Below are 15,040 nucleotides of genomic sequence, written 5' to 3'. Positions count from 1 at the left end.
AAAGGAAAATATCAAAGCACCTTAGCACCTATACGTCATCAGTTAACAGATGTTGTCTACTCCATTCCACTTATTAGTCTACTGTAATTTTAAAGCCTAGTAAAAATTCAAGTAGGATCTTAAAAACTAGTAAAACCATGTGAAAGCAAAATGTCATTCAGAACAACTCATATAAGACAAAAGAAAAACAAAAAACCACCAAAATTGTGATTTTTCTTTTTTTACAGAGCATGGTCTTTTTAAGCCATGGAAACTGCATACTTGCAAAGTTGTTGTACCTGACGAAAATTTTTTTACCATTTCTGGTCATGGTAAAAAAAGAAATGGGAAAAAAATGCCCAGCATCCACTGGAAATTAGATAGTAAAAATGAAGTGATTAATGTGAAGTAATTTAGATTAAGAAGTCATATACATCTTAGGGAGGCATCAAAACCTGCAGGCTTATGTCACACTTCACAGATTTTGCAAAACTGTTCCAATAATCTTGGTTGAATGAAATGTAGCATTTTAATACTCTGGCTTACTGCAGTATAAACACATTTGTCTTACAGTACTTTCTTGAAATGAAGTTTTATGATACTATATCCCTTTGCAGTTTATTTTCATCTCAGCTGAATAGCTGATGTATGTAAAACTTCATGCTTCCCAAATATACTAGTAAGAAGCCCAGAAAGAGATGCATGGTGCAAACTCTCTCAAAGGATTTCTGTGGAAGTTGAACATGTAAGACTGGGTCAAAACCAAAGTTAAAACTAATTTGGACAAGTTTGTTCATCCATTTCTACCCAAACATATCTCAAGAAATTACATGAAAGTGAGTTTATAAAGTCAGGTACAAGAAGTTACTTTTATAGCCTCCCATGATTTCCTTTAATCTCTGTTCTCTCACCATACAGCATCTTATCAAGTTGCCTTGTCATATTGAGCAAGCATTGGGAATGAAGGCAAGATAAACTCCTTGCTTTCAGTTCTGAAAGCTTTTTATCTGTGAGTCAGGACAAGATTTCTAGAAATGTCCTGCTAAGCCAGTAACAGTCCAGAGATCTCACATAGGCCACTCTATGTGCATGATTCATGGACTTCTGACCCAACAGAAAAAAATCTGGCTGAAATGATGATGTCATGCTGAACATGTGCAAAGCTAATTTTTTGGTAGCACAGGGTTTTGCTTTTTTCTTTTTAAATAAAAGAGCTTGTGATCAAGCCAAATATAGGCATAGTTTAGTGTAGAGAAAAAGTCTTATTTCTGGCACTATTCAGATCATCTGCCAAATAAATTAATTCTCTACAGAAGCGCTCGCATGCTATAATGTCCTTAAGATGTAATAAGCACTTTCCCCTTTAATTAATTTCAATTTCTAAACTTTAATTTCAAAGGCACCTGATTCCCACAAATGGAAATTTTACAAAGCGGTGAGAAGCTGGTTGCAGGTTCTTCTATCAATGTGCTGTGGACATCTTTCATAAAAGATGATGTTATACTTCCAAGAACATATTACTGCTTACCAACAGACTGAATGCTTTCTCCATAGAAACCATGGAAAATGTCCTGGTGGGTTTCACACCAACACATTTGGCATAGATGAGGGTTGTGCTGGCTTAGTGTCTCTTTGGTTGCCATACAGAGAGGAATTGCTGATACAAGATATTTTGGTTTCTAAACAAAGTATCATGCAATGGTGAAAGAGCTCTCTTAAAAAGCATTTTGTTGCAGTGTACAGTGTTGGAGTGGTTCATGATCCACTACTAAGGAGAAACACTAGCCAACAGATTTTCTGTGTATTTTAGAACATTTGCATTCCTTTTTCTAAGCCAAAATATAGCCATCACCATTATATAAATGTAAATCTTTCTTGAGAAGTCTGGTTGTCTTCCTTCGTTTCCTGTAGCACATTAGCTGCAGCTTATTTCAGGCTGTTTTTTCTTAAGCTCCCAGGAAATGTAAACAGGGCATTAAAACCTTGTCCACAAATCTTCTAAGTCATTCTGAACTCCCACGAGGAGTACATTACCCATAAAATCAGTTATTGCAAATTACTATTGAAGTATTTCTGGGGTCGTTTTGTTGGTTTGGGGGTTTTTTTAATAATATGTTTTAATGTCTAGGAAGAGGAAACCTGGTTTCTAAAGGACAAAATTAAGTCTTTAGCATGTTGTGCTTTGACAGCCCCAGTATTCACAATGCATGTCTTTTTGTTATACATTATGGTGGATTTTGATTCCTCAAAGTTCTGTTCAACTTGTGAGCATCTAACAAACATGACTCTACAAAGGAGGAAGATCTCACTAGAACACTGCACCAAGAGGGCTAAACTTATTTAGTATTGCTGAGCTAATTTTGTTACAGTGCTGCTTTATTCTCTGTTTAACACTGTCTGATCTCTGGATCTTCTAATTTGCCCAACAGACTGAGATGAGTCAAACTATGGAATAATACTGAGAAGTTTTCCATTTATAGTCAGCTTCAGTTTTTCATTTCATCATTTCATTCTGCTGCTCCTCACAGCAGTCAGTACTTATTTACTATTTACCACTTGCAGGTAACACTAGTCATCATTTAACAAAGTCATGCATCATATATGTCTTTCTAAAACCAGACTGGAAAACGGTCATCTACTTGCTGTTCTGTGTATTTCCTCCATTTTGATGAAAACATGTAGGCAATTTTTTTTCCAGGTCTACATGCAATGGGACTTGCCAGCTATGCATATGGAGAATAGTGCTTCCTCTTCCCATGAATTTTTGATCAACTCTCTCAGACATGTGCCTTGTCCTTGACTGCTGCAGTAAATATAAGTCAATGCATGGCTTTTGACCTCTCATAACTACCTTACATTTCAGAGTAGCTTTCATGCAGGTCTCTCCCAGGATAAGTTTTAGTACTTCTGCAGTGAAAATTCTGATGATATAATTTTGATACGAATACACATGGATTTCATATATAATTAATGTTGCTCACATGGGTCTATGATCAGAAAAACATGCATTAAGATTAAATGATAATTCAGTTGAAACTATAAACTGAGGTGTAGTAATTACTTATTGTTGAACAGTTGTGCTAGTGAACCAACTGGCTAGTGTACAACAGGCCTGTTTTATCAGTTAAGTCAATGCACAGTCTCATACTTTGGCAGAGGATTTTTTGAAGATATGTATGAAAATGTATTATTATCAGTGTGTGTATCTATACATTCAGAATATGTTAAGATGTTTAGTCTGAGAAATACGTTTATGTATTATTGAATATGTTTTACAATATCACTAAGTGTTTTAGTGCTTATGCTACAATGCCAGTAGTTTTTATTACAAGCCTGAACATTAGCACAGAAAATCAGTTTTATTTTACTGATAAAATGCTGAGGTTTTTTTCATTGTTTTCATAATTCCTTTAATAATAGTAAAGATTTTGTAATTTTTGAATGCAGTGTTTCCAAGTAGCGGGTTGAAACAGTTGTTGCCAGTACTCTAACCTTGGTAAGTAGTTGTGTGCTGGTACCAAATACTTTCATATTCAGATGATAAAACTACTCAGGTCCGTTGGGTTAATGATGTGGTCTTTTATGGCACATTTCTGTTCTACTGCTCCTGCAGAGCTTTCTAGTTTTTGACTACATGAAACTGCCATAATGTGGATGTGGGACTGGACAGCATGAGGGCACCCTCTGGCAGAAGCAAAGGAGGGACAGGATATGGTGTGGTTCTCTGAGGGCAGTGCTTCAAGCCTATGAGAAGGAGCTGCCATGGCTCAGTCTAGTTGCACCTGTAGATTTAATGTGAGCACTGGAGTAGTTGGAAGTGAGTGGGTTCACTGGGGGAGGTGAAGGAAGTACAAACTGGCAGTACCAAAATGAGAAGATGGCATGGGGGGAGCAGATATGCTCTACCTGCATAGAAATATACTTGCACATGAAAGATTGCCACTGGGGTCAACGGCAGCAATTTAGCTATCTGGAGTATTTAGAGAGACAAACCTTTTCTTTGAAACCTGTTTGACCATGCAGAGAGAGGACTGGAACTTTCAGTGAAAGTCAGTTGGGTAGTAGCTTCCAGACTTCTGGGAGGTCACCCTTTCTGCAAGGGTAAAAACCTAACCTTTCATATGCATTTATCTTAGGTTTTTAGATAGCTTTCTTGAGAGCATTGTCAGTTTCTCATGCAGCAGAGACTACTCCTACTTGCAGAAGAGCAAATGTAGAACAGCACATCAAAGGTCGAAGGATATGTCCTCCTACCCTGAACATATCTCTTGTGATGTCATTTGTTCCATTCAGATCAACTGATGTCAGATGACAGGGCCTGGACAATAAATTGCTTGCAGAATCAGCAGTGAGTTATTTGTCAGTAGCCTGAACACCTGCTGAAGATGATGGAGTAGTTCTGAAATAAACTGGTACTTCTGCAGCCTTTAGCAGTAGAGAGGATGAGCTCCATAAGATAATGGCATTTTGTTTTAATTACTATTCGACAACGCTATATCATTGTGACCTTAGTTTCATTTATCCTTAAAGCATTTCTGTATTTTGGATTTTTATTTTAGCATTTTCTTTGTCAGTTAGGAATATTTTATTTACATTAATCTTGAAACAGACAACTTGAAAACTGATCTTTCTGGGCATAAATTCTCCTAAATTGTTCCTATATGTTTCTTATTTTGCTGAAATTGTTTGGTTTGTTTGGGTTTTTCCTGAGGTGAATTTTAGCATGCTAATTTAAATGTGTAATGTAATTATGATGTGGTCAATATATTTATTCTTCTGTTATTTGATTAAGCTGTTTCCTTACGTTTTTCTAGTTTGAGGGTTTCTCACAAGTAAACAAACTTGTTCAGGCCTCTCTTGAGGGCAAGAATGCGGTATAAAAATACCAGAGCCGGTTTTCTGTTGAGCTGAGAATACAACTGACTTGGGTGCAGCTGGAATCTTATAGGAAGGTGGTTATAAATGCACCTTTGTATTCTCCATAATTATTTTTTTCATCTACTTGTGCCTGGGAGCATTCACTATTGCCCTGTATATCAGTGACTTAAAGCAGTGCTCTCTGTGCCAGTCTTCTACTTGTTTTCTGCTTCACCCAAACATCCACAGGAACTTGCAATAATGGAAGGAGTTTTGGTATTTAAGAACTTGTTTTCATAACTTAATACTAAGGAACCATATTGAGAAATACAGGAATGCTTCCAGATTCCCAAACAGAATTAGAAAGTTTGAAGATTAGCTATACCTTCTTTAATTTTTTCAAAATGTTGTTTCTTGTCACGCTGCATGAGAGGACTGTCTCAGAACACTTTTACTAATTTTAAATCTCTACTTTGTTAAGGGTATTCCTTTTAAGGAGTAACAGCTCAATAAGCTCCTTAGTCAGCTAGATCTCTGTGGATTAACTTTTGTTTCTTCTGTCCGTGTGGACATATTCAGTATATATTCTCCTGAACTGTTGTCATTTTCTCATTTAAATTTAAAGAAAAATCACTTCCTACAGGATTCCCTGATCTTTGTATTAAAAAAAAAAAAAAAAAGGCAGCTATCACATAAATCCACTTCAAAAGACTAAATCTAAAAGATGTGAACAACAAAATATGGTGACCAGCAGGACTGGGTTTTGGTTGGTTTTTTAAAAATTTTTTATTTAACTGTTCTTTCTTGCTTGTTGTGGCTCTTACATAGACGCATACGGCTTGACTGTCAGTTCTTTCTCAGGAAGTACCTGAAGTGCTGCTAAAACTAAGTAGCAACAGTAGCAACAGTAGGGAGTGTTCCCCTAGCAAATTTCACTGTCTCCCAGCAGGTAAGCTGCTCCTTATAAACGCTACCTTAAAAAGTTTGGGATATTTCGAGAGTAAAACTAGTCTCGCTTTCTTTCTTCATGTAGCATAACAGAATAGTAACTTTTAAAAAAGTAGGTAGCTCTGTTGAGGGATTCCTTTTTCTCTGCGGAAAGCACCAGTGAAATCCCCAAAGGACACGCTGTAACCTGTTCTAAAGAACAATGGAAAATATGACAGGAATCTGTGAGTTTTTACACTGAAACTTCATAGCTTCATTTTCCTTTGTCTTGTTGCCAGTGGTTTGCAGACGCAGCTAGGGCGGCTTGGGGAGCGCTGCTGCTCGGGAAGCCCGCGGCGGCCGTGCGGTGGGAGCCGAGGCTGCTGCAGGGGTGAGCGGAGGGAGCCGGAGCGCTCCCGGCCGGGACCCGCGGCCCGCCCGGCCCGGGAAGCTGCTCCTTACATGGGCATGGCCGCGGCTCGCCCGGGGCCCGGGCGGGGTGGCCCGCTGGAGCCGGGCCGGGCCGAGCCGGGGGCGGCGTGGCCCGGGGGGCTCAGCCAGACAAAGAACAGTCCCGGCAACCAAATAAGGAAGTTGGAGCTGGAGGATTTCAGAATAGGAGCAGAGGGGGAGATGCCAAGGAAGCCGGGGAAGCAGTCTATGTGCAGGGAGCTGCTCTCTGTTGCTACCAGCAGAGTGGTAAATGCAGGGGATCGAGGCTGGCGGACTTGTCCATATCCTCCTGTGATCTTCTGCCAGCTAAGTTAAGAACTCAAGCTGTGTTTGTCATATTTTCTCATGTTTCTGAAAGCTCTCTACAGATTTTTGTTTAGAAAGGAGGGGTCTTTGGCAGCCCCTTTGGTTAGCAGACTGAAGATAAATGAGTCACCCTTTGCCCAGGGGGAAAGAATCCCATTGCAGGTAATTTCAAGCACTACAAAAATACATTATAAGTTTTTGTCTCCTGTAGTATTCTAATGAAAACTTAGAAATTCATCTGGAAAGGGTACACATGCACCCCTGAGAAACAGAGGTGTCTTTGCAGTTAAGAACAGTAGCAGAGAAAGAGAGAAAATAAAGAAAATGAGTACTAGAAAACCCTAATACTCTCCCGACAATTCAGATAGAAAAGCATTTTGTAACAACATAAAATATGGAAAATATAATGGGATATCAGAAATGCAAGTTAGGTACTGGTTTAAACCTAAGTGTAAAATTCATGCACTGTGATCCTAATCTGCAGTGTCTTGGGACATTGTTTTACCTACTTGTTAGAAGGTCTTATTCCTGGTGGAAAAACCCATGGAACACTATCCACTTTTTCTCTTCAGAAGAATCAACACAACAAATATTCAGAAGGAAGAGCTGTAACCTTTGCTGACTGTGTGAAACCTAGAATAGAGAAAACTAAATAGCTGTGGGCACAAACTTCAGCAGTAACATTTAACATACTGGCCTGGTTTGCTCTGGTTTCAAAATGTTAGCAACAGAACGTGTCCTAAAGTCACAGCCTTTATAGCAAACAATTACATGCACTGTGAGCTTGACGTCCTGATGAAAAGAAGTAAGTTATGCCTTGATCTTGAAATTGTGTCAAGATCAGCTCATAAACAGCTACTGAAAAACATTTTAAATATGGTGGGGAAGCCTGACTCTGAAGAAACAGCTTCTTTATCTTGCCTGACAGGCCTCACAATTACAGCAGCTGTAAGTTACTGAGGTGTAGCTAATTGAAAAATACAACACACTAACTATTGCCATATCAGGCTATTAAAGAAGAGAATGTAGTGTTGAGATTTGAGTTCAGAACTGGGAAGCACTTACAGGTGACATTCAAATTGCTGTAATCATCTGTGACTTTTTATAAGCCTTCTAACAATTTTAGCATCTGAAGTGCAGGTAGACCTCTCATAAATCCATGGCAATGCTTGTAAAAGGGAATTTCAGTATCACAGCTGAAAAGTGTTATGTCAGGTTTACTATGAAGTAAAGCCTGAGGAGTGAATGGTTTTCTAGGTTATATTTTGTTATATTTAATTTCCAGAGCTCTTATACATTGCTGTATCAGTAGTTGTGCAGGCCAGGAAATCTCATGGATTACTCATGGATGAAACAGACCAATCATGTGGGTACTGAGGTAACTAGGAACTTTAGGAAATCATTGGGATACTTCTCTATATGCTTGTTGTTCAACCATCACTGTTCCAGTTCCTTGTTAGAAAATGCCTACATAGTAGACCCACAGTTTTTTTCTGTGCTGTCATAGGGGTTGCACAGTAAGTTTGATCAATACAATTGAATTTTTTACCCTGAATACCTTTGCTATTTTAGTCTGAAAGGTGAAATAGTGGTATAACAAAGAAGACTTAAGCGTGAGTCACTTTGTCACCATGTATGTACACTCACACGTGCGAGTATACATATATTTCCACAAAAATGGTAACTGCTGTCTTATGAAAATTGTCTCAGCAATAGAAACTGCCAATTTTTTTTTTCTGTAGGTATTATTAGAAGTTTGGACAAAGTTCTTTTGTTGTCATTATTGTTGTTGTTGAATCATGTTTTCATAGATCAGAGACTGCAGTATGATTTCCTATCAACTGTTCGCCCTAGCTGTGTTTTCCTTTTTGTAAAACACGTAAGTTTAATGGTGTGTATTTGCAGAATTGAAAGTGATGGGAAATGTTTGCTTAAATAATCTTTCTTGCAACAAATGTGAACTTTTATTTTCCAGAAGTGCTAAGCCACAAAAGCCACAAACAGCTTGGTACTTCTAGTTCAGACATTGTGATCTTCACCAAACAGAGCCAAACAAAGCAATTTACAGTTACGACCTCAGTGTTTGCCAACACCAGCCAAGTTAGGTGTACAGGATACTTGAAAGAGTGCTAAATGCTTTGGACTGGCACATGTTTGGTAACTTTGATTGGTAGTTGGTACCATTTCAGAGGTATAGTCAGTCACTTTTGGTTTTGGGAAATCCTAACTTTGCATTCTGGCCTTCTAAAGAAATCTCAAACTCTCACACATTCCAAGAAAATCAGTGTCCTGCTCCTGGCTTAGGAATCCACATTCAAAGCTATGCAGAAAGGCTTTGAATTTTTTGTCAAGTAAAGTATGGGAGGTGATGTAGTTTTATGGAGATAGTTTTTTTTGTTTTAAATAAAAAATTTAAAATCCACAATGGTTGGCATGCCAAAGCTTATTTTGCACAGCTAGTGTAAATGGGATGCATTTCCCTTATGCAGGAAAAACAGGGAGATTGCTGAACTGGGCTCCATAGATCATTGAATTCCATCAGCTGAATATGAATCAGTTTGGAAGCTTGTAAATTCTTTCAATTCCCTCTTCTGGTCAATCCTTCAGGGTCTATTTTACTGACATTTCCATCTGAGTTTAATGATGTTTGAACTGTAATATGATGCAAAGCTGCATTGTGGCTAGCTGAAATCTATTTGGGTTAATTTACAGGCATGCCTATATCCTTGAATTAATTTCCAGTTTTTAAGACCAAAAGAATCTCATGTCATGTGTCTCCCCCATTAGAAAAGACCATTTGAATCTCAATCACAACTTCTTCCTAGACCTCAGAATTTTTCAAGTTTCATTTGCTGGATGTTGTTCTTTTGTCAAACCATCCTGTTTTGATTTTAAAAATTTGAGAGGTCTGGTCTTAACTAGTGTGATCAGAATTGCACACTCCAGTATAGCTTTAAATGTCTTTGTAAAGTCAGCAGCTACCATGCTAAATTTTTGCATCTCATAATGAGGAAAAATCAAGGAGGCAAAGAGAAGAAAGGAAATAGAAGTGTGTAGTTTTTTGTAGTATAGTAGCACCTGGAAAACAACTGTTGTGAATGAAAATATATGTATACTATTAAAATACACTTCCTTCACTGAAGATACACTGCAGGCAAAAAGTCATATTTAAATACTACAAATTATTCTGTAGTAGTTTAAGAATTTGACAGACTCTTTCATGAAGTCGATTGAGTTATTTTCATTTATTTTCAGTCATTGCTGAGGATGTGATTACTTTGTGTAACATTTTCTCTCTTCATTTTCAGCTTTTCTTTTCTGAAGTCATCCTTTTTAGTTTTTGTACTTCAAACAATACTAATTTCATTTTATTTACAGGGTGGTTTGAAAAGTAAATCTTAATTTTGTGAAGCTTCTTAAAGTTTGAATGAATGCTAGCAAAAAACTTCAGGCAGTTTTGTGTTTGCCTGCTTTACTAGTGACATCTACCATTATCTTCCCTGGTCCACAGAAATGAATTGTTGAGATCTTTTACTGCATTTTTCCAAAAGCTGTTTGTTATCATTATAATTATGTTTTAATTATTTCTTTTAAATATTAGGACTTAATTAGAGTTGTAGGCAACTGTCTTCTTATGTGTAAATTAGTCTCCCTCATTTCAGTTTGCCAGCCATGCTGTAGATATAGTTGGAAACTCCTTAAACTAGAAACAAATGCTCCTGGGGCTGGAATTACAGGCAAAGTTGTTTACAAGAAAGAATCACAGATCATATTAAGGTTTAAGTTAAGCATATGGTTTTACTTCTTTTCTCTTTGGATCTTTATCTTACATTATGCCTCATGCTTGTTTCCCAGTAAGCTGAGCTTCATTTCCACTTTCCATGCCCAAATATGCTGTGGAGTCAGAGAAAAGCAAGTGTCTTGAACTAAGCTGATGTTCACAAGCTGTCTCTGCTTTCATCTTCCATCCCCATGAATTGAACATATTCATACACATAAAGTTCTTACATGCAAAGATTTTAAGAGCTGTGACAGAAGAAATGTTGGAGAACTCCTTAATGCATGTCTTTAATGCAGTATTATCTCAATTTGTTATAATCAAATACAAAGGAGAAGTTGCAGTTAAGAGATGTGAAGCCCAGGTACTGTTTTTCTGTCACTGACTTTTCCTACTGTACATCAGTCTGCTCTTTGTTGTTTGTGTTACATTATCTGCACCTATTACTGGCTGTAATAGAACTGTGTTCTGTTTTTTAGATAAAATACTGTTCTCAACAAGCATACCTACCAAAAATCATAAAGAGACCTGATCAGCCATGAGTGATACTCCTTTTATCTTTGTGCTATCTTAATACTATGTGTATGGGCTACCATGCTTCTTCCCTAAGGTCGTGTACCAGAACTGCAAACAGAGTGCTCGTGCAGTGCCAGCCTTCTCACTGCCAGGTTCTGGCATGCCACTCTCTGTTCTAGCAGTGGGGAGATACTTTATTTTCCCCACCCTTTTTCCTAATTGGCAGCATTCTTCTGTTCTTCCTGTTATATTCTGGAGTGATGTGGAGTGAGTTCTGAGTCTTAAAGAAGGCTTAATGGTGAAAAAGTGTGAAAGGGGTTGGGAAATTTTCAGTGCTACCTGGTTCTGCATTGTCCATTGTGGAATGAAATTTCTCAGGTAGAGGTCTTGCTCATGTTAGAGGTTCATACCAGTTGGGGGAAAATAGTTATGGTGATGTTCTTGTAAAGCAAACAGATTTTCAGGCATCCAGAGCTGAACTATAATACACACTGACTGGAAACTGGAGCTCAAAAAAGAAAGAGAATCACCCTTGCTTTCATCCATCCCTAAAATCTTTTAACCCTTGTCCAGGATGCTGAACAGTGAGATAAAAGTCAGCATGTTCATACGCTCATTTGCTGCTCATGATGTAGAAAATGGAAGTGATACCACAGATCCCCTCCATGGGCTAAGCATGAGAATAGAGATTTTATAGATGTATCTTTTGAGATAATCCATCTTGTTTTAAGCAGATGTTTAAGTAGATGTTACTAGTGATTAGTTGCATTCTATGATTACTTGCAAAACTGATGTTAGCATGTAACTTGTAAGAAACACTGGATCTCAGCCAAGTGGCTTTTAGTAAGAAGGGTATGAACCAACAACACAAATCTGGCACTCTTTATCTTCTTGTAGAAAAAAGGAAGAAAAAAGAAGAGGAAAAATAAAAGAATTTTCTACCTTCAAATGAAGGCCTTAGTGGAATGACTAGTAGTAATTAATGTCTTTAGAGTACGTGTTTGACGCTCTGGAAGGTTTCGCATAATTAGACCACAAAACAGCTAGATTTTTACATCATATGGTAAATTTTTTCTGATCACTGATGCTATTCTTTGGCAGATGAGGAAGACACAGGAGACTATTTGTAACACAGATGACTACAGTGCAATGGCTTGATACATTTTTTTCTGAAAAAAGTTTTAAATTCAGTTTAATCTGAACACTTGGGGACTTCGTAGTGATGAGTAGTGGCATAAGTGTTACTGTAAAAGAATGCAGAAGTATTAAAGGGCTTAGCAGAACAACTTAAGACATTGCTTCCACAGTTTTACATTAAACGTGTAGCCATCCCAACCCATTCTGTCATGCAGACAAAAATGATGTGGAAATCGTGCAAACTTCTGCCTCGCAGAAAGCTCATGTAAATTCTGGTAGCAACACTTTTGTGCAGTTGTATGACAATATGGAAGAGCCTGGGATGTTTCCTCTACTCACTAGGCTGTTGCAGCCTTCTCGAGTTTTTCTGCTGGCTATGGATGTTCCTGGACGGAAAAAAGTGAACTTCCAGCCTGGGACCCGAGCATTTTTTGGCAAAAAGCGTATCGCAAAGTCACCGTTCTTGCAGCTCCGAGGGAGACTTAGGCTTAGACTGCGGCAGCGGGTAGAAACATCCCGATGGCGACTCGCTGCGGGAAACGCACGTCTCCCTGCCGTTCCCGGCAGCCTGGTAACGCCTCCCGCACGCATCGGGGCGCCTGGGGCAGCCGCGGGACTCTTAACGTGAAGCTGCCGGAGTGGGACGCGCCGGCGGCGGCTCCTCTGTGAGTCACGGCGCGGTGCCTGCGCCCCGGGCCCGCCCTATATAGCGCCGGGTACCTGCGGGCGCCGCTCCGCTCCGCGCCGCCGCCGCCGCTCGCCGCGTCCCCGGGAACTTGCGCTGGGGTATGTGAGAACTGCCCGCTACGCGTCGCCGAGGTAAGATGGCAGGGTACTTTCAGAAGTTCCTAGTGACGTCTTTACTTCAGATGAGGTGAACGCACGGCAGAAACGGTGACGGGAGGCGAAAGGTCAGGGTACATGAAATCATGCTGTAATCGGACCGGGCTGACCGCCTATCTTTCGAGTACTTCTATTTTTGATCGACTCTTTCTTGCTCTTTTAGTTTGCTACATCGTGTGTAGTCGCATTCGAGTTTGGCTGATGCACTTTATTTGCCGACCCCGGCCGTCCCCTTGGTGTTTCCAAACGGAGAAAGGATGCTTTTGTGGCGGCAGCGGCTCTGTGCATCTCTGTAGCCCAAGACTCACTAAATCAGTCCTTAATATGATAGAGCAAGGAACTATGAGTGCCTTCCCAGCCTTCTTTGTACGAGACTTCTGTAGGAACCCAGTGATAGTTCTGAAGAGAGTTGGTAATGGGTAGGAGACTTGATGTTTTAGATGATTTACTACAGCTTCTTACCAAAATTAAACCAAAATAAACCAAAACATTGGCGTTTTGGGTTGTTCTGTGGGATTCATATGTCTATAAGGAAGACATATTTGGTGATCTAGTACTTAGTGTACTCTTGTAGCTAAATTTTTTTGTCTGTTTATCACTGGGTGTTGAAGGGAATTTGGTGTTAGTAACCTTGTAACTTATAACAGTAACAGCTTTGAATTTTTTTTCTTCTTTTCGAACTCTGCAGCATACATCAGACATTTGTTTAAATTTTAGTAGTGAAGACAAGAAAAAAGAAAAAAAAAAAAAGGCAAGTTTCCTGGCAGCAGGCACATAATTAGAAAGAAGGCTGGGAAAAGTAAGACTGGCCTTCTTTATAATGATGTGTTTACAGAAACTTGGAAAGCAGAGATATGCATTGGCTATCAAAGAGAAACCATCGTCTGCTATTGGAACATTTGGGTCAGCTTTATATTAAGGAATATGGCACTGCAGAGCACGCATCTAAAAATAGGAGTGGACACAGTCAATGTTTCATGAGGCTTTGAGGTCAAGAAACTGTTTTTGCCTGTTATTCTGTGGCTGTATTGAATTGTTCACATGATTCCTGTGAACAAACCTTATATTTCTGAAATTAACTTCATGAGATGTATTACATATTGTGCAGAAAGTTTTATGTTCACTCACAAGTTTGTGTGCACATAAATACCCTGGCGTTCTGGGGTGGGAAAAGTTATGATGATGTTCTTTAAGAAAGCCCAGCAGTTTCCAGACATCCAGGGCTAGTCTGTGATTCACAATGCATACCAGACATAAAGGATTAAGATATAGAATTGATAACAAGAGGATGGAAAAAAAACCATAGAAAAAGTTAAATGGCTCTCAGCATATGTCCGTTGATTGCATCTAAACCACTTCACTATGAAAATGGGGCAAATACTTGTGAGAACAAGATTCTGAGAGAGATTGTATTGCATCCTGCTTTTGATTGGGGAATAAAACCTGAAAGAACTGTATGTAGAATGAGGTTCTTGTACTAATTTTTCTGGCCAGAAGGAAAAACCCTGTGGGAAAAGGTGGGGGCAGAGGGATAAGAGTCTGAATAAAAGAAACTGGAATTATGGGGTAGGAGGTATACAGATGTTCTTGCAACTTTTGAAACACGTAGGAATATGCAGGTAGGATATTGTTGGAATTAGGAGTGTCTCATTTGGATAAAAACATGTCTTTCATCTTTGAGATAGTAGAAACCTGATAATCACAAAGTCAGAATTTACCAATTATCACACACTACAATCTGACAGAGCAGTTTTCCTAAAGTTGCAATGGTGGATATGTGGTAAAGGTTTGTTAGCAGTTGGCGGATATATGTCACATAACTTTTCTTGCAGCTTTCTGAGTCAAGAACATTTTTTTCAGTGAAAAACTGTTCTGAAAATTTGAAGTGTGTTTTAACTAACAATTAAAAAGCATGGATGTAAAATAAATGCTTTTATGCAGTTATACTTAATGAAGTCCTAGAAAATATTATCTTCAAAGTGTTCTTAAGTTTCTTTCTTCTTATCTTTTTGGTTTTTTACTGGCAAAGCTCATCTTGCTGGACACTCATGCACCAATTATTGTGGGCCTGTTGAGTAGCCTGAGTCTACTGTTTTCTCTTTGCAGACACTGTGTGATGATTGCAACATATAAAACTTTGCAAACTGTTGAGCTAAGGTAATTACTGTATTTGTGCAATTACAATTATTGTAAAGTAAGTACTGAGAGCTGTGGTTCCAGGTAACAGAAAGCAACTCACTACTC

General features: G+C 38.8%; 1 protein-coding gene across 8 annotated transcripts in view; it reads left to right on the top strand.

Moving 5' to 3' along the window:
* PALLD (palladin, cytoskeletal associated protein) overlaps positions 1–15,040 on the top strand; it is a 199,629-nt gene that overhangs the window by 119,417 nt on the left and 65,172 nt on the right. The window contains exon 1 of one of the 8 annotated variants that reach the window (XM_048303962.1): positions 12,644–12,772. The exons of 6 other annotated variants lie outside the window; for them this stretch is intronic. The gene's annotated coding sequence lies outside the window, so the exon portion shown is untranslated. Of the gene's footprint in view, positions 1–12,643; positions 12,773–15,040 lie in introns of those variants that run through there. One more of the 8 variants, XM_048303963.1, reaches the window with a different exon arrangement.

The sequence above is a fragment of the Corvus hawaiiensis genome, chromosome 5, assembly GCF_020740725.1.
Source record: "Corvus hawaiiensis isolate bCorHaw1 chromosome 5, bCorHaw1.pri.cur, whole genome shotgun sequence".
Classification (NCBI taxonomy): domain Eukaryota; kingdom Metazoa; phylum Chordata; class Aves; order Passeriformes; family Corvidae; genus Corvus; species Corvus hawaiiensis.
The sequence above is the reverse complement of the archived record's forward strand: the minus strand, read 5'-3'. Positions and strand labels throughout refer to the sequence as shown.